This window comes from Polypterus senegalus, chromosome 3 (assembly GCF_016835505.1).
Source record: "Polypterus senegalus isolate Bchr_013 chromosome 3, ASM1683550v1, whole genome shotgun sequence".
In the NCBI taxonomy this organism is placed as follows: domain Eukaryota; kingdom Metazoa; phylum Chordata; class Cladistia; order Polypteriformes; family Polypteridae; genus Polypterus; species Polypterus senegalus.
In genome coordinates this window covers 86348529-86368905 of record NC_053156.1, presented here as the reverse complement: position 1 = coordinate 86368905, position 20377 = coordinate 86348529, and the positions used below count along the sequence as shown (strand labels likewise).

Here is a 20377-nt window from a genome sequence, read left to right as displayed (position 1 = left end):
TTTTCATTTAAATTTCTTTTATGATCCTAATAATTAGAATATATATTTTTTACCTGATATTGTTTGGCCTTATATTTCGAACAGTCTTAGTAACTTCATCATAATTTTCAATATTTTTCACATTTGACCTACAAATATAACCAAAAGCAAATTTGGCCTGGCTACAGCTTTGCTCCAAGGCATCCAGTCTCTATGATGGATGAGGATTAGAGTATTTCCATGAAAAGAAACAAAAGAAAATAGGATATCTTACAGCTGAGATATTTTACAGAATTCAATGATGACTAAACACTGCATTTATCTGCTTAAGCATACATCGTTATGTCCATTAATTATCAAGCGCAATTAATCCAGTTCAGGGTCTTGGGGGCTGGAACATGTCCTGGCAGAATCATGCACAAGCCTGGAACCTGGTGCTCTGTTAGTCCAGGACAGAAAACCAGTCTAATGCTGAGTAGCTTCACCAATCAGTCGAATGGGAGCAAATTAGAGTCACCAACTAGCCTAATATGTGGGTGTCTAGGAATTAATTAGCATTCAGTGTTCTGGAGCAGTGAGACAGCTCATATACTGTCCCATCATACTGCTGCATTGATAAATGGCTTAACAAAATAGTTTTGATTAAATATTCTAATAGCCATCTATAAACCTCTCTCTCCATCACTCTTCCAAATTGCTAGACTACATTAACTTTATTTCAGTTGAGCCTTTACCTTACCTCATCATTTGACACCATCTAGAACTACTTGCACGATGAAGAAATCCCTCTAAATATTCTGACAGCTTCTGGGACCCTCAGGCATCCCTACACTCCTGAGTTCCCTTGTGTGATTACCAAATAAGATACCCTTGGTGGATCAAAGGAGACCTGTCTGCACAGCAAAACCACAGTCTTATCATTTTTATGTATGAACCCTTTTGCTACTACCCCTTTAACTCTGGAGGAGGGGGATCTAGTGAAGGACCTTCTAAAAAGAATTACCTCTCAGCGGCTTCAGTTGACTAGTGCTGGATTCTGGGTGAGGCGATTAGTCAAATCCTGTTTCATGCGGCATCTGTGTGTCTGCTCAAACTTCCACTCTTCCTGTGTGTGTGTGTGTGTATGCAGCTACATTATGCTACTTGTGAGAAAGCACGGTCTTGACAAGGCATGGTCGTTTTGGTGGAGGGAAGGTGGAGAAGAACACAAAAAAAAAGGAAACTTGTTAGAGCCATTGGGAGGACCCACAATGATAAAAATATGGGTTAGCATCTGTTAAAGGGCATAATAGACAACCATTAGATCCCCAAATACAAAGAAGTGATAAATTCAATGTATTAAAGGAATTGATTTAAGTTTTAAGAGAGCATCAGAAATGATTATTCTGGAAACACTTGATTATGAGGAAAGTTGTTTATACCAAAAAGGAAGTTAGAAATGTTTCCCTAAACCACAGGGTGGCAAATACAAGGAATCCTGTATTTTCCATTAAATAGCTGAGGAAGGAGAGGAAGAGGGAGCCTGCCCTATTAACAAATTGCAGTGTTCAGAAATCAAGGCAAACTTAAAGCTGTCGGAGGACTTTATGGAAGCCATTCCTGGCCCTTGAATTGGTTCCAGAAACTGACTGAGAAATGGCCTCAGTAGAAAGCATCTACCAATGAGCGTGAAATTTGCAGGTGTGACGGTGCCAAGGCCTCAATCTGGCAGGCTGTAACCAGTGATTTAAGAAGAAGAATAGCATGAGAGTTCAAATGGAGGCAAATAAACAGACCATTTGGGTGCTTGAGCACTGTGATCTTGAATGGTCGAGGAGTCTTCCAACCTTGTAGACAGGGTCCAAAATCCTTTAGAAAGGTTTAATGAAAACACGAGCTTTCTTATTCTTAATATTTTTTGTCTTCTCCTACGTATGCCTCACTATACACTGATTGGTTTTATTTTTGGTATGTTTTATATATATTAATGTAACACAAAAATCACCAAAAAAGGGACAACAAAAACAGAAGGCTTTACACCAGTGAATGTCACTGATGCCTGTCAGCTGATTCCAGTTTGGATGGCAACATCTACTACTCCAGTATGAACCAGCATGAACCACCCAACAACAGACTAACACTGATCATTAAGACTCATTTCCAAACCTTTCAGACAGACTCTACTGCAGCTTCAGAAGCATTTACGGTACCACAAGTTTTTTGCTATTGATAATACAGGATTTATATACCTGTCTGCTTGCAAGTTCTTTCAAATTAAAACACTAAAGCGACCTAAGCGAAGCTCTGCATTGATCCCTTTATGTCTAGAAGAAACTGAAGCAGAATGTTTGATTGAACTTGTATTCATTATTTATTTCAAGCTTTAGCTCATATCATTCCCTCTATAATGCCCCTCCCATCATGTCCATCTTCACACCAGCTGATCATAGTAAACACAATAACATATTAATATAAAGAAAAAATATATCTATGTAATTATTATTATTATCCATCCATCCATCCATTATCCAACCCGCTAAATCCTAACTACAGGGTCACTGGGGTCTGCTGGAGACAATCTCAGCTAACACAGAGTTCCAACACAGGGCGCAAGGCAGGAAACAAACCCCGGGCAGGGCACCAGCCCACCGCAGTATTAATATTATAGTGTCTGCAAAGTTCTGCAAAGTCTATTAGGTGTACCAAGAAAAGACGTTTTCACTTGAAAAAGAGAGGCAGTAATATTATATACTTGATAATAAGTAGTCTATAAATACATTCTAGCCAGAATTAAGCAAGTTCATTTAATGTTGAGAAATGCTTTTCACAGACCATGCCATCTACGAACAGTCCTTCCATCAGCAGTTGCATAAACAGATGCATACTACACTAAACATCAGCACACTGGGAGACTAAAGATTTAGCCAGGATCATGTGGGCATGAACTTGGCCATACAGTCTAACCTCTGAATACCGTAATTCATATTACTGAAATTAGCTTCTCTAAACATCTCTATTGTTTAAAATCTTATAGCTGCCATCACTGAAGGTGCTTTTACACTAATACTTTAACCCTGGTCGTAGGCTGCTCTTTAGACTGAGTAATAAACACATGCCAGTCTCCAAAGACACACAAGCTAAGGTAATGCTGTTTCCTTCAAATAACAGAGGCAGGATCAAATCCTCAAACATCACAAACATTAGCTGATACAGCAGAATGGACAGGGAGAAGACAGCGAGCTAGTTGGCCTAAGTCAAATAGGCTTTGAGTTTCTTTACCCTAACAGGTTTTGCTTCCCTCACCACCATCATCTGGTTTTAAAATAATGGCACAATTATTACTTACTATAGACTATTACTGTAATGTCATGTAAAAGACCTGATTAAAAAATAATATAATATATATGCAGAATGTGAATGTGAGTGTGAATAATTATGCACATGCACTGCATATCATGTTTATGCTATTAGTGAGAAAGTTATTTTCTGTGTGACTTTACCTATTGTGTTTGTAAATGTGTGCAGTGCTCTGAGCTTGTTAATGGGAAGTGAAGAATACAAAAATAAACTGAGGTAAATTAAATTCATGTTATTTGTCAGAACCTTCTATTTCCCACATGTGATGTGGTCATTTTCAACTTTCTGTTCAAGTTATTTTTGGTTAGAATTAACAACAACATGAATATCAGCACATGCGCATCTTTTTTTTTTAGCTTCATGAGGCTTACAAAACATATTTGCAAAGATGCACTCGCTTAAGAATGAGTAGAAAAGAAAATGCAAATACGATCCCACAATTCAGGTCATCAAATTATCTTTCACTTTCCAATTTTTATGGTCATTTATATGTATTAAAAACTTGTAACACACTAAATTCCAAGTCAGCATAAATGCTAGGGTATGAGTGTGATGGATTTATTAAATAAAAAGACCTAAGGTTTTAATATAAATGCTGCTTGGTTCATTGATAACCAGCCTGCATGATGCATTTTGTGGTATATAGCAGAAGAACACCATCTACCCCAGCGTACACTCTGGTTAACCACTTCGAAATCCAAGTAGCCATTTTCACACTAAATGGAGTGACAGCATAAGCTGGAAAAGGGGTACAAATCTAGACAGGAGTACTATCATGTCCTTGAAGTGAATATCAATTCAACATTAATAAAAAAACAATGTCAGTCTGAACTATCCATCCATCTGTTCATAGTCAAATACAGAAAAAATGGGAAGCCCTATCCTATCAGGACTGGTAGCTAACGCTGGACACACTCACACATTTATAGATGAAAATCAAGGTAAGCTATACACTTTTGGGATGTAGCAGCAAAGATGAATATCCACATATAATGAAAAATGTTTAAATTCTACGCAGGATGTGACTAAGCTGGAATTTGCACACAAGTGTCTGGAGGTCTGGGAAAGCAGTGTAAGTTATTGTGACTTCCCATTTTGTATGTATGCTCCTGAATACCCCAGAATATAACATTGCTGGATTACTTTAAAACAAATCAAACATCAATTTCTGTTTTTTCAAAGAACAGACATTACTTAGTCAGGATAGAATGTCCTATACAAGCAAGGGAACACATGTCTTGTCGAAAAACCTCACAGGCAAACCTGTTGGGCAAACTGTGCAAGACTGTGGTGTGGGGTGAAGTTGTAAGAAAAAAAAAGGACGAGCTTAAGATGTCACCAGTGAGGTCACATTGGACAAGTCACTTGGTGAAATGTGGCCACACAATGAGCAATAGTTTAGATGGGTATAATATGAAAACTGAAATAGAGAGTGAGATAAAGCCTCCGGATGGCATCAATCAAGGGTGTTTGTAGGAGTATAAAATTAGAGGGACAGGCATGAAAACAAACAACTTCAGCTTTCCACTTTTGAGGGGTAATGGAGCTAAAGCAGATGTGTTGGCTGCCAGAGTATGTGTGAATATCTAATACATCTTCAGCAGTCAGATTTGACCTAGAACAAACAGCAGAAAAAATGTACAATTCTTTAACCTATTGTGAATGTTGAGGTAACACACAGCCATTTTCTTTCTTGGCAGGCTTGGATTTTCCAGATGGTTGATATATTTTTTCACATTCCCATAAGTCAAAGAAAGGAACTCACCCCAAAGCCGGAGGAGCACATCCCAATGGATCAGCACTTCCTTCTACATTTAAGAACAGCAGTGTAATGAAAATGAAAGAGAAAAAACAGGCTGTAAAAATAAAAAAATTACTTCTTAACTGGTATTGTCATTTTGGATTGTTTATTGATTTTCTTCTGATTTTGCTAAAAGATGTTACTTAGCTTTAGCAAGAGAACATCAGGTGAGCAAACTGAGTATGTTGGCATTATGTTGTTTTATCTTTTAGTAATGACCATCAAGGATTAAACCTGATGGTTATGATCAAAGTCAGTAAAATAATTACTGTGCTTCTTTTTCTATAATCAATACAGTGATAATCATTAGGATTAAAAAGAAAAAAGTTAAGGGGCATATATATGGTGGATCCCTGTGGACTCTGTTATGTCTGTCTATCCATCAATTTTCAGACCCAATTATACTCCTCCAAATCCAAATCCCTAAAGCATCAGATGCAAATCAGGACCCTGAAAAGGGCACATTTGGTCACAAGGACCACTTGTGCACCCCAAACCAAATTAGCTCTGCCAATCACCCTAACATTCAGTTCGCTGGGACAAAAACTACATAGACCTCGAGAGAATATGCAAACACCATTCAGACAGGCAACAGGGTGAGAAAAGAAGACCTGATTCCTGGAAATGTAAGGCAGTAGTGCTAACTACGGGAATAGCATGCTGTCCATCCCGTGGAACACAGTAAGAAATTGCATAGTTTAAAACTTATTTTAAGTGGCACCTTTCTTTAATGAACACCATCCCAAGATGTGTTACACATACAAAAGTACATTACAGTTGCTTCCAAGCTGTACAGTTAGGTGATTTACTCAAGGAAACACAAAGAGTCAGGTGAGCAGTGGACTGGTAACTTTGAATTTTAGGTCCGGCACCTTAGCCGTTATAGTTAAACTGCCAGTTTGTCATCAGCAGTGAGAACAGAGTAGCAGACTCCCAAATGGTGTATCAAATGTGTTTATTCTCTAATCTCTGTTGTGGCAATGTGAACTCATGTCACCTGCCAGCACTGGAATCCATCCTTGTCCTATCATTTAGTGACTGATATTGGGCAGGACTTTACCTGATAAAGAGAGATTAAACCTGCTAATGGCAACATTTCGAAGAGGATTTTTGAAAGCAAACAAGATTGTCAAGTTGATTAATGCTCAGTAGGTTGATCAGGTAAAAAGATCAAAGAAACATACAAGCATGTTGAGTAAAACTAGGCAAGAGGCAGAAATAGGAAAAATAAATACTTGTGCCAAAAATTGAAACTTACATTACAGATGAGTCAAAGTGAGCAAAAGCTGAGATAAGAGACACGACTGAAGAGCATTTTGAAGCAAAAAGTTGTGATTGTGTCTGAATAAGGAAGGCAGATTGATTTAAATGAGCTTCAGAAGACTTGCCACTTAAGACAGAACCTTTGCCAAAGACGAAGAGCACTGCAGAGGTGAGGCCAAAGCCAAACCACACAGGGGAGGCGGAACATGACAGCTTTCATGATGATGACTAAAATGCAAAGGAAAATAGATATGGGGGGGGGTTAATCATTTTAAATGAGATTGAAAATATTATGTTAGTAATAAAAAGAGTTTGGAATGGAGTGAAATAAATTCAGACCATATCTCTTAAATGGCAAATTTATTCAAGCATCAATTTTCTAGATCGACATGGTCACAGGGAACCTTTCCTGGCAACACTGAGTGTACAAATTTCAGCCTAACAGTATATCTTTAGACCGTGTGAGGAAACTGAAATTATCAGAGAATGATCACATAGATGGGCCAACAAAATGAAGATGGTATGTTAGAAGAAAACCAACGGGTTTCAACCTCTGCAAGGAGGCATCATGGTATGGACTGGTACAAACAATAACTCTGTTCATATTCTGAAATACTCAGTCATAATTGTGATTATGCCATGGGGCAAACGTCAATATCATAAATGTATCAGTAAATTGTCTCAATTTCAGATAATGGTCTCTTTTATATGCTGGTACCCTGGTCAGAGTGCTGTCTTGGCTACCCCCACTGGAGAGCTGGGTGTGATGCACATGTTCAGATTGCATAATAAATGTTGTTTTACCTGCATCCTTTTATCAGTGGTATTCTGCGAACAGCTTTGCCTGCTTAGCGTGCCCCACCCTGTGTAAAGTGTAGCCATACGTTTAGGATTCTTATGTTAATCCACCTTCAGGAATGAGCTCTGAACTGTCAACAAAAACCAGTTCTTCATACTACTTGTTTTCCTTTTTTTTTTCTAACCCATAACCTGTTATATGACAGAAAGCGAATAGCCCGTTGAGACTTAGTTAATCATCTTATTCACATTTCTAATAAAACAAACTCCAGATGCTAGGGGGAGAGAAAAAGCTGTGCAGCTATAAAAACAAGAATGCAGAAGTGGCCAGAGAGAGTGAAAGTGCAATAAAAAATACCATAGCGAACATGGTTTGTGATGAAAATGAACTGTTACCAGGGCTGTGAGTTGCCCATCTGAAGCTAACATTCGGCTTAACAAATTGATCTCCCCATTTTCTTTGCACATACCTCCATAGATAATCTATGCGACATTACCACCATTACAAAAGTCAAGTACAAGTGCAAGTTGTACCATCATATCTGCAATGGGTTCCCTGTCAAGGAAGCCATGACAATGTTTTACACCTCCACTCAGAGCTGTCGACAGTCAGTCATTTAAACGCTACTACCACTATCATGACTGGCAGTTTCCATCACTCACATGATCACTTGAAGATGCCAGTTATTCATTTAGACAGCAGTTTGGCATGACAGTGCTCTATCATTCCTCTGTTTTCTCTGAGCACTGTCAGTGCTCATTACCAGACAGTTGTCCACATGCCACTATCATGACTGTTGGCTGCCTTCACAATCTTCTGAATGTGCCTCTACAGTGATTGACCTCCTGCAGGAGTTAGTGGGCAGCCTTACTTGTAAACTGGCACATTCCCTTCTGCAGATTCCAATGAATCTGAAATGTGACTAACAGGGGTAGGGTTTACAAAATTTAAACGGATGAAACCACAAAGTGCTTAGTTCCACACCCTTAGGAAACTACAGTCAACTTCTCTTACACTTGAAGTGAATGTTCAAGTAAAATTTGCTTCTGCTCTACATTTGTCACTATAAAGAGTATAGACAATCAAAAGCATAACATGAGTTGGGGTCTGGGAATGGGTGTCTGTCTATGCTTACTGTAATTAAGAAGACATAACTCAGAAAACCCTCTTTAATATCTACAGGGGGATGAATCTGTGCTCAGCCACAAATGACCAAAGCCAAAATGGATTAGAAGAGCCTGATTGAGTCTAAACCCCCTGGCAAGCCAAGATCAGAGCAGGAGAAAAAAATAATGAGCCAAGGGACTGAATTGCTTTACTTTGTGTAACTAACGGGGGGTCATTGAGGAGGCTTACATCACAAATCTTCTTTTAATGAACTGTCATTTATAATCATTGTAAAATTGCATGGCCCTCCGTCCCTTGGGGCAACAGAGTACAGTGCCTGTTCTGTTTTCCTCCTGTTTATGGACATGCTGGCTTTGTGGCTAAAAAAGAAAGTCAAAGCATCCCCATTTTAAGTGTAAAATTCTGAAAGATCTCATCAGACATCAGACTAATTCAGACCTCAAGCCTACAACGCTGCATCAAGTACCGAGTTAAACGAACATTTAACAGAATTCATGACATTCTGGTTTGCTTACTTATGATGAGTGCAAACACACAGTCACAGGCACACACAAGAGCACCGATTCAAACACAGTCTTCTCTGTGCACACTGACAATTGATGCCTACTAAATCTGAGTAGTGCTAATCGGCTTTTTCCGGTCACTCTATAGTAATCACACCCCAGAGGACTTAAAAAGGCCCAGCACAATAATGCTCATGCCTTCTTATTCTGGAATTTAATTATAGGGGCAGAACAAAAGAAAAGAATAGTTTAGCAATTGAGATGAAAAAAAATTACAAACTCCATAGAGGCTCAGAAATGTCCCATAGTAAATAATATAAACAACAACAATGGCTCCATCAATCTCTATTTTATACACAACCTTCCAGGTTAAGCATGTCAATAAACCAACATGTCAGAAAGAAACACTGATTTCAAATACCCAATGAATGTAATAAATATATATATATATATATAAAGCTTCAATATTCTAACAAAGTTATCCAGTTCAGCATCATGTGGTGAGAGGGTAATGTCTACCTTTGCAATACTGAGCACAAGGCAGGAACCAACCCCGGGTGGTGCGAGTCAAATTTTATGGTACACTGACAACACATTCTCACTCAAACTGGGCCGTTTTAGTGTCACCAATAAATCTGACATATTTTCTTTGTAATATGGGAGACAGACTTTGTAAACAGGATGACCTTGAGAAAAACACATGCAGATATGGAGATTACATACCTGTACAAACTCCACACCGATAGAATCTGTGCTGAGATCGGAACACAGGACTTTGGAAGTCTAAGACAGCAGTGCTAACCACAATGTCACCATGCAACTCAATATACAAAAAATCAATGGGAATAATTAATACATGAAGTTTTTACATGAATAAATACATTGTTAGGCATGTTAATCCATCACGAATAACAGACATTTATTTTCAAAATGTTTGCTGAAGAATTCTTTCCTCAAAAGTATGCCTTTCCGATTCTCATGTTTAGCAATAAATTTGGCTCTGCCTATGTTATCATCATTTATTCTGCAAGCTGTTTTCAGCTTTCAGTCTATTTGATGATGCTCATTTTCTAACGTACTTAAGTGACAGAGAATATGAAAGACACTATATTAAAAAAGAGGAAACATTTATGGAAACATCCATCACTTCATTATTTTAACCTGCTTGTCTGCACTTTAAGGTAGCAGAGAGTTGGGGCCAATCCATACAGTATAGGGTACACAATAGAAACAATCATAAATAAAACACCTGTCCACCAGAGAAAAGACTCATTTATAAACGTTAAATTTGCAGAGAGGCTTTATTTAATGCTTTTCTTTTGCTATCCTCGCCAAGTTAGACAGGTTCCAGTCTAGTGTTTGCATTGGAGAGCATCTCTGTCTGGCGGGCTAGAGAGACCAAGGCTGGAGGGGGATATGGTTTATTTTGAGAAGCCAGTGTTGACTTGCAACAGTAACCTGATGGCTCATTCACATTCTGGCAGCTGTAAGAAAAGTCTTTAAACAGGAACACTGCTGATGACAACTAAGCTCTACGACTGTAGGCGTTGTCATGATGGTGCATGCAAAAGTCAAAAGGAAGTGGTAGAAATATTATGAGGTACAGCAAACTTTAACTTCTTTCAGCACCACTGCAACTCAAGTTCTTAGATAAAGGACAGATTGTTGCCAACATAAAAATGGGAGATGAGGGTCCTGAAACCTCTGGCAAATGTTCAAACTACAACAAATTCAAACACTGTGACTTTTTGCCCCAAATGTAAAAACATGTAGGCTACCTGGCAGCCATAAATAATTATTTAATTGCCTACAATAATGAACTTCATATTATTTTGCATGCTTCCTGGAGATCACCACCCCAAATCATTTTATACGAGCCATGAGCCTATTTAAAAGCTTCACAACAGGACCTCAGCACTTGAAATTATTTACTTAAGATAAAGCAAGAATGCACATGCAGACTTGTGTTTTGCAGCCTAACCAAGCTCTTCATGCTCTTCAACCACTAGGATGTACATTTAAGGGTCCTTGTGACTTCCTTTTTTTGTTCATTGCTCACCTTTCTTCATTAAAGTGTGATTTTTACTGTGTCCGCAATGATACAAAAATACTTACTAAACCACGGTGAATAAATATAGAAATATAAGCGCAGTGCATAGCACTTAAATAAGGAAATACAAAAGTAACACTTGATACATGACATCTTTAACCGTGTTTTAATCTGTTCAGCATGAAATAAGCTCTTACCAGTTTTTCACATGAAGCACAAAGAACAACAGAAAGGAGCAGATGAAATTTTACTGGAATTGTGTTTTAAGGGCAAAATGCCATGAACATTTAAGAGTATGAGGACCAAATCCTGCCAGTTCCAGTTGTCTCAAACATGTATGTATTCAATGTAAGCATAGCAGGCTAGTTTGATTTTTTTTTGCCGTTTGTAATCCCCGTAGAAGATATTTAAAGAAATATAACAACTTAGGCTAAGTCATCCAAAGGGCCCTGAGATTTTAGAAGTGTCTGCTGCATCAAGTCATTAACATTTATTCCAAAAAGAGAAACACGAATCAAACTTCAAACTATTAATGGTGTGATGAACAGCACTGGAATGTAAGGAAAATACTGAAACTTTCTATTGCTTGCTATCATAGTTCACTCCAAAATGTCATTTAAGAGGTTCATCCTTGTCACAGGCAGAAGCAACTATGAATGGATGACTGCCTTTGATGCTGTGCACCTTATACAGGATACAGTGTTTTAATACTCAGCTGACTCTTGTTTTGTAAATCATGCTCTGGGGATTTCCACAAAGGGTGCTATTTTAAATAAAATCTTGAGAAATTTACCCTAAACACTGAAAGCTGTAAGATCAAAACATGTTTAACTTTCCAGCATTCCCAGCTGCATAAGATTACTTGACGTCTTGCTGAGCCGTCAGCTGGCATCACTTTGCTTCTGCAGCTCACGGGCAATAAGATGTAGAAGGCAGGCTGGCAGCAGAGAGAGCCAAACAAGTGGGAAGTTGATCCCAGATGAAACGGTATAATCCTGCTGGATAACTTGAAAATCAGAAAGCCAAACTCCCCTACCCACTCCTTGGCACAAAGGTCCCCTGAGCAGCCACAGCCTAAAACGAGGGTGCATGCCACAATTGAAAACCAAACTGATGTGGCTCTTTAACACTGAGGAAATGTTGAAGGAACAAAAAAAAAAAACATAACTCTTTGGCTTTAGCAAAGGTTTCTGGTACTCCCTCCAACGAACAAAGTGGGTCCTCCTCACCCTGAAGGGATTAATCATGAAATAACAAAGCACCAAGCTTTTGTGAAAAGGAAAGCTGCTTACTCTGCAATTATCATCACTTTGAGGTTTCATGATAAAATAAAGAGTCCTCAGAGAAAAAGTGAAGAATGTCACACCTTACTCAGAAAATTATACGTCTAATGTTTTTTATGTTGAAACCTTGTAAATTGTAACTTTAAACCACCATGGTGACTACAAAGGATAACAGTCAGAATTAACAAGTATACTCTACAGAGCCAATAAACAAAGTGTAATGTGTTGTGCTGCCTTTAATTATTTAATTAAAGTAATTTAATTATTTTAATTCATTCTTCTATAATCCAGGTATTCTTAATGAGCATGGTTCTACCTGGCACATTAAATAAAGACATAAGATATGAAAATATAATTCCTTCAGGGAAATCCAAGCACATATTTATAGAGTAATGATACAGTATAAAGCTTGTAGTACTAGTCTGGGGAGTCACAAATGTGAATAAATATTAACTCTGTGATTGATTTTTTCAAAGTTTATATTGCTTTACATTCTCTTCTTTCAGTTACTTTGTATATTTAATGCTAATCAGTCACATTTGTTCTCTTTGCTATCATTTTTAAGTTGCACTGTTACTGCTGCTTAACATTGCTTTCTGAAAACATGGTAGACTATGGATGAAGGATGACCTGCATGGATTTTAAACTTGTACTCAATGTCTACACATGGTTTTCTCCTCCCACCCTAAAGATGTGCATGTTACTTTGACTGGAGACAGTAAATAGTCCCTGCATTATTAAATCAGTACTGCAATAGACTGGAACTTGGTCAATTGGTAGTTCTGGAGATATTTCTGAAACTGCTTAAATAGGCTACTGACCCCTGCAGTCATAAAACTGGATAAAACAGGCTGAGTACATAAACCAAAGTATTTCTGGGGATGCAAATTGTTAAACTAAAGGCAGCAGGGACTGAAGCTGTGGTGTGCAGATGTGTACTTAATCGACTTTAATGCAGAAAACAATAGGCTATAGTGTGAGGGGTGCTCTTCTAGATTAAGAGTTGAGAAATATTGACCTATTGGACCATGCTAATGATAAAGAGATAAAACATTCCAGTAATAGCTGTGCATAGTTTACTTATAGGAGCTCCTCATTTGTTGCCTAAGCTTTCAGTCTTGATAGAATAACGGTGTGGTGCAGTGGCAAAGACTTTCAGGGACTTCAAACCACAAGGTTGATGGCCTACAACCTGCTTTGGAACCCTGATCAACTTATTGACCTGTCTGTGCACCAAATGTAAAAAAATATACTGTATGTGAACAATTGTACTTTGGTCTGGTCCTATAACTTGCCTTGATTAAAGGCTTTAGCCAAAAATATTAATGTACTGGATTATATATGAATGTTTTGGATGTTGCAATTAACTGCCTTAGAAATGAAAAGTTTAGAATTTTTTGCAGCTTTGCTAAATTATCCTTTTTTATGTCGTAATTTTATTAAACCTAACATGGTTTGTTTTTATAAACAAAAGTTTATGGCTTAACTATTGCCTGTGTCAAGAGCAGTGTCATCATGCTACAACATACAATAAAGGTTTGTGTCAGTCTAGGAATACTTCTGAAAAGGTTCATTATGAAAGGCAGCCCTGCATGAAAGTGATTCTAATTTCTTTGAATTATGTTGGCCACTTTTGACCCTAATAATACTATAATGCAAGTGTACTGGCTGCATATGACGACAGTAGTTTGAAGCAAGATTGAATATGAAGATGACTCATACCTATAATAACTAGAAAATGTTGTAAACAGGAGAACAACAATTAAATAAACAAAGGCCAAGATGGGAGGTAAAATTGAACTTCGAGAAATGTAGCCAAAACCAAAAAGCAGATGTGAAGGTAGGGAAAGTGATAAGAGAGAGCTTAAAATAATAATAATGCAAGTGATTTATTTATCTTTGATTTATCCACAAACTTGGAAAGTCAGGAAGGGTACGGCATTGCCCTTTAAACCAATGGGGTATTGACAACATGCATTGCACACTCTTGGTCGTCCTGTCTGGAAACAGCCTGGCTTCCTTACATCACGAACAACAAGAAATGATGGGCCTGTAATAACAAAATGGCATTGTGGCAAGAGGGTTTTAAAATATAATGTCTTCAAAAACACTAAATTTCCTGGCCCCTGAAATTATATGTACATTATTGTTAGTGAACAAATAAAAGCTGAAGAAATATAAAGCAAAGTCCAGATCATGAAAGCATGATAATTCATCCAAGTGTAAATTCTCTTCTTTCATATCCAAACATTCCATAAAGTTTTTTTAAAGCACCATATGTTGTATTGTTATGCATTACTGAGAAATATGTATTATAATAAAAAAAAACTAACATTATGGCCAGCTTTTGTGCATTTTATGAAAAATCTCACCATCAAGTGAACTGGAAATTCCACTTTTTTCCAAGGCAATTTAGAGAATTGATATTCAAGCACCAAGCTCTTCAGTGGGAGCTAGTTTGTCAGCTTTCAAACCTAAGATAATCAGAAAGATGACTCATATTATATTTGCCCCCCAGGGAGCGCTGCTGGAAGACATGCGAGATGAGTGTGGGATCAAAGAGTGCGGACCTGCTCAGATACTATCACTGCACACACTTTGATAATACCCCAAGGCAACATTTAACAAGCATCAGGCTTATAAAATGCTGAACTCAGCCGCTGAGCTGGACAGTGTGGGAATACAGCTAATCCATCTGTTACATTTAAGGTCACCCCCTTCATCGTATTTGCAAAGAGTAAGTGTAGAACTGCAGGCAACCCAAAAAAAGGCTGGCTTTATAGCACCCAATCCTCTAGGCTCTCTGAGACAAGACAAAGAAAAAAGAAATAGAAGCAGAAAATGCCAAAGTGTAAACTGGACAGCCAGAGTTGCAAATAAATATAATGACTTAACTGCAGTGCCAGCATTAGAGTTGTCTGTGAGATGCAAATGTAAAGAGAATTCAAGCACGTAATGCACAATGGCAACTAGTAGAGAAGATCAAACAGAGATTAGTTAATTATGTCATCAAACTTAAATAAGGTAACATCTTCCATTTTTGCACACTTTTGTGTTTGTTTTATACATTTTGCTTGCACTAAGCTAGTGCATTTCATCAGTGGGAAGTCAAGAAAAATCAGGAGGATGCTGCGAGGACATCTGCTGGGAACTACAGAAAAATGCATGCAACCAAAAAAATGTACTTCTTCACATAGAGTATGAGTTAAACACGAAATGTGCAGCCAAACTGCTCTCTTGGATACATCATTTGCCAAGTTTTATCAAGAACTGAATGAACAGGATGATTTGGCTACCTGCTAAAATAATGATTTCAGACTGGAGTCATCAGTCATTTGTAAACTTTTACAGATGCATGTGATGACTCTAACATGAAAAGCTAATCAGTTGTTATCATTACTGTCCTAAAATGAAAAATCACTTCCTGCTATCTTACAATGGCAGTGAGCACTTCATGTTCCAATTCAGGATCTCTGAAGGAAGTACAGTATTGTACAAAAATGGCTGGTTGCAGCAAGTAAGAATTTACTACAAAATCAAGTTACACGGCTACCTAACAGATGCACTGAGGTAAAGTTACAAAAAAAGCTCTTTACAAAATGAGCTATAATAAACAAGCAGGAGGAAATGTACATAAATTGCACAGTGTTGCCTTTGTAGGTGTAAATGCACAACACAACACAGTACACAGCACTTGCATACATTACAAATTAGACACATTGCTTTCACAGGGATTTGAAGATGTAGACAATACACCACCGGGTGGTGACCTGGCCTCAAAATACCCTATCATCCACAAACTCTGCAGCATGCAATATTTTCCTTATTTGGTGGTTAATTTAAAATTTCCAAATTACTACTACTGCATCACAAATTGGGCCTCAAAATGGCATCATGATGTGTGTTTTAAACAAGGTGTCTCTGTATTTCTTGTGGTGGATAAGGAATCATTCACAGAGCTGTATTTCCAATGCTTTGAGGCCCAGAGAGATAAAATCATTGGGAAAAGATTTGGGACTAATGACAAGATTACAGATGAAGATAAGGAATGGCTGTGAATGCAGAATTTAGACTGGTACAAAAAAGGGGTACATGCTTTTGTTTCTCACTGGCATAGGATTGAGGAGTGTATTTAATACATCTAATTATTCTACATGTATATTTGGGACCAAATGGTGATGAATGATTAAGCATGTTAATTCCTTGTAAATGTTGAGGAATGCCAACTAACAAATAAACTCTCCCATCAAATATTACTCGCAGAGATCTTGCTGCAAGCCTTGGCATTTCCTCAGTGGTAGCAGATGGAAAACAAAGACAAGTGTCTGATACTCTAAAACTGGAACCTATTGGCAAAATCAGTAAACTTTAAGGTCTTCCAGTGCAGAGAGACTGGTTGGATATGAGGTTAAAAACTCTATCCTGTAAAAACTGTCCTGCTATGGAACTTATACAGTAGCTTTGGATAGATGGTAAAATTTATGGAAAACAACCTTGGGAATGATAGGCAATAATGATTTGATAGTAGGAATAGGGAATGTTCAGACAATGCTAAGACCTGTAGAAATGAGGCAAGTGGTAAGCAAAGTACTGAAGTTTATTTCTAATCTGGCTGGTCTGCAAGAGATGGTAGAGAATGGATTGATAAACCAGAAATGTTTATGTTTCACAGCGTGCTGGAAAGGAGGACATATAAAGACTGCAGAAAATATGGAAAAGTTTTCTACAGTCGATAGGAATGAATAAAAGGCTCTATAGAGTTCATAAATGTAATTATAACTACTACCCATATGACTATAGAAGAAACAGTTCAGATGGGGAAGGAACAATTTGAACTGGATATGGTGTGTATCGAGTTTCAAAGATATGACGTTATAAATGGTGATTGGTGGTTTTAGTGCAAAGGTATGTTAAGAAAAAAAAAATCAGCACACAATAACAGTCATAAATTAGACATATATAAATGAAAGTCCTCTGTGTGCGTTTGTGTGTAAAGCAATCCATTCTGCTCACGCTCAACCACAGCCACAGAAATTGGTGTAAATTCTACTGAAGATGCAGAAGCTTATACAAGTGTGACTTGCACTCGATGAGATGGCACATGCATGAGCATTTAATTTTTTTCTGCTCTTGCATGCACCTTACTTCTCATGCAACCCAAGAAGACAAACTCAGCTTTGTGGTACATATATGTTGTTTGTTTACAAAACAATCTATCATACATTCAGACATGTTCCAGTTGTCCTGCTCAGTTTGTGCCACAGCTGCACTCGACTACACGTCTGCTTTGGACAAGATATGACCTGTCCCAGCCCACTTAGCTGATGCAGCATAAAGTTCACCAATATAGTAAAACTGCTAGGGAGTCTTTGGGTTGTTTTTTATCCAGACGACCACACACAACTTGGTCAGTTTGCTAACAGAATATTTACTCTGACCACAAAATGTACTTGGGAACATGGATATCTCCTAAACATAAAACAATGAACAGAGCTGTAGAGGTCAGAACGGTAATTATGATCATGGCCTGTTAAGTGTAATAAACAGAGTGAGGCTGGCCACAGTACAGTGAAAAAAAAAGTTACGAGAAGAAGAAACTGTAAAGAATGAAAGCAGTTCAGGAGTAAAAGTCTAAAATTGAGAATAAACTGGAAGAAAATGAAGAGGAGAGAGATGCAGAGGTGAAATGAAAAATGAATGGTGAATGTATTGAAGTGTGCAGCAAAGGGTGGTTTAGAAGAGAAAAGGCCATACAGCAAAAGAATTCAGCCAGGCAGAATATGTTTCTGAGAGAAACCCAGGGCAACTTTGAAATATACCAACACTTAAAAAGGAATGTATAAAAGGTACTGTATATATGAAGACGACAATAGAACTGTGTAAAAAAATAGCTAAAATAAAAGAATAAAATCATCAAACTGAAACTAAAATTTATGGTCTCTTCCAGATAGGGTTAATGATTTTAAGAACAATCATGGAGAAGAGATTGGAGAATAATCAAAAGATAGAAAAGAGACTGACTAATTTGTATTTTAGGGGCCTTCTTAACAGGGATATAGACTCAGAAGTAGGAGACAGTAACATGAGGAATCTGAGGATGGAAGTGAAAAAACTGCGGTAAAATGCTTTTTGTTTCAGGAAGTGGAGGTGGTTGGATGGAAAATGAATACCAATCGAGCACCTGTGGAGAATAATATGGTGGCAGAATTTACAAAGTTTTAGAGATTGTATGCGACACACTACCTCATACAAACAGTATGGGAATCTGAAACCATGCTAGAAAACAGGAACATGGAATAATGAGTCCTTTCTTCTACATTGTATAACACAGGCGTTAAAATGGAATGTGAAAATGATAGAGACATCACTTGTAAGCGCTACTTACAAGATCCTATCTGGCATGATAAATGAGAGATTGAAAAGGCACACTGAGGATATTCTAAAAGAGTATCAGTATAGGCTGAATCCTAACAGACAAAAAGGTTTCAGACATGATATACTGTAGATCTATACTTATTGGCCACGGACTGCAAGCAAGCCTTTAACAGAGTGAATCGAGTGTTGGGAAGGCTAGGGATCTCTCCAGAGCTGCTAAGATTACTGAGAAAGACCAAAAGCAGATGTGAAGATAGGGAATGTGATAGGTGAACCCTTTGAATTTAATGCTGGAGTCAAGCAGGAGACAGAACATACTGCAATTCTATGCCACTTCACTCTACACAGTGATATAAAGAAAATTAATCAGAGAGGTATGATATTTAGGAAAACCAGACACCTTTTCACATATGTCAAAGATAAAGCAAACGTTGCATTGTAATGGCCACCTTTAAAGTAATACATGAGAAAATGAAAGAAAAATACAAAAAATTGGCTTGTGGTCATTAAAAGGAAGATCAGATACACAGTATGAAGATGTTTATCTCAGACACTCAATGAGTGCCGAGAGTGTTTTAAGTGAGTGTCCAGCTTTTTCTATCTGGGTGCTTTAGTATGCAGTAACAAAGACTGAATGTATTAGGGAAGGATTACATTACATTATAATAAAAGAGTATATACAACAGATTAGCGATTGTTTTCAAGAATCAACTCATTAAAAGAACTATGGAACTTAAAATACATAAAACACTGGTGTGTTCAGCTGTCAGAATCTTTGAAAACTTCTATAATAAGTTGCTAGCATTAAAAAAAAAAGTGGTGCAAAACTTTGTGGTCAACCCTGCAAATAAATTCATACACACACACACAAACATATACAGTACATATAAACACAAACATATGAATATAGCAAGGTCAAAGTTTTGAGTTTGAATTTTCAATAGGTTTAAATATTTTGGGCAAGTCTGAACATAATAAGATATCCTTCAGAGTGATGTATGTATGTGTCGGGATGTAAATGCGTGAACATTATTACTCATAAGTTAAACACTCGATATTGATACCACTTGCCACAGCTATTAGCACTATTGATTTTGCTTTACAGAAATAAACATATATACAGTAGATACATACTTAAATATAAATATGCAGTATATAAAACAAAAATTAGGGAAATATTATAATGGAGTCAATATTTTGAAATCACAGCATCATTTAGTAATGTGCTAATCACATCATATTTTTTATTACAGGGTTGTGGGAAGTGAGAATCTACCCATGTAACACCAGGCACAAAGAAGGAACTAAACTCATAAAGCCATTGCAGGGCTCACTCACTCACATAGGACCTTTTTGGAAATACCTGGCAGACTAAACCCTATGTCTTTGTGATATGGAATGAAAACTGCGTATCCAATAAAAATCAATGCAGATTTAAGGTGAATGCCAGGCTGATACTTGCGCTCAGGTTCAAGAAACTGTTGTTAGGTGTTTCACCTCATAATTTATACAATAAAAAGCTGTGTTTTTCTTCCCAATTCAATTTATTCTTCTGTAGGATCCTTTGTTATGTGCAAGCACAGAACCCTCATACATATTTACAGCTAGTGTGATAAAAATAAATTACCAAACCAAACAACATGTACATGCATAAAGAGACAAATTGAGTTAAACAAATCATTATACACAAATAAATCTCACTGATTAACATACATAAGTCATGGTGAGATAAAGTTCAATTAAAATTATAATGGAGATATGGCCAGTTAACAACAAAGCAGAGGAAAATATAAACTGTAGTCAAAAGCAGCCCTGGGAAAAATAAACCTCTGGGGGTCCAAGTTCAGTTATGCTTGTCTC

The 20377-nt window shown here is 37.4% G+C and overlaps 1 protein-coding gene and 1 long non-coding RNA gene across 7 annotated transcripts in view; one reads left to right on the top strand and one right to left on the bottom strand.

Annotated features, from left to right (window-relative positions):
* The window catches only part of LOC120525341, a 41780-nt gene extending 36581 nt beyond the window's left edge, over positions 1–5199 (top strand). Inside the window, exon 2 of the long non-coding RNA XR_005632941.1 lies at positions 5016–5199. This is a non-coding gene — a long non-coding RNA (uncharacterized LOC120525341). The remainder of the gene's footprint in view (positions 1–5015) is intronic.
* sash1a (SAM and SH3 domain containing 1a) overlaps positions 1–20377 on the bottom strand; it is a 919927-nt gene that overhangs the window by 157922 nt on the left and 741628 nt on the right. The gene's annotated exons all lie outside the window — the stretch shown is intronic.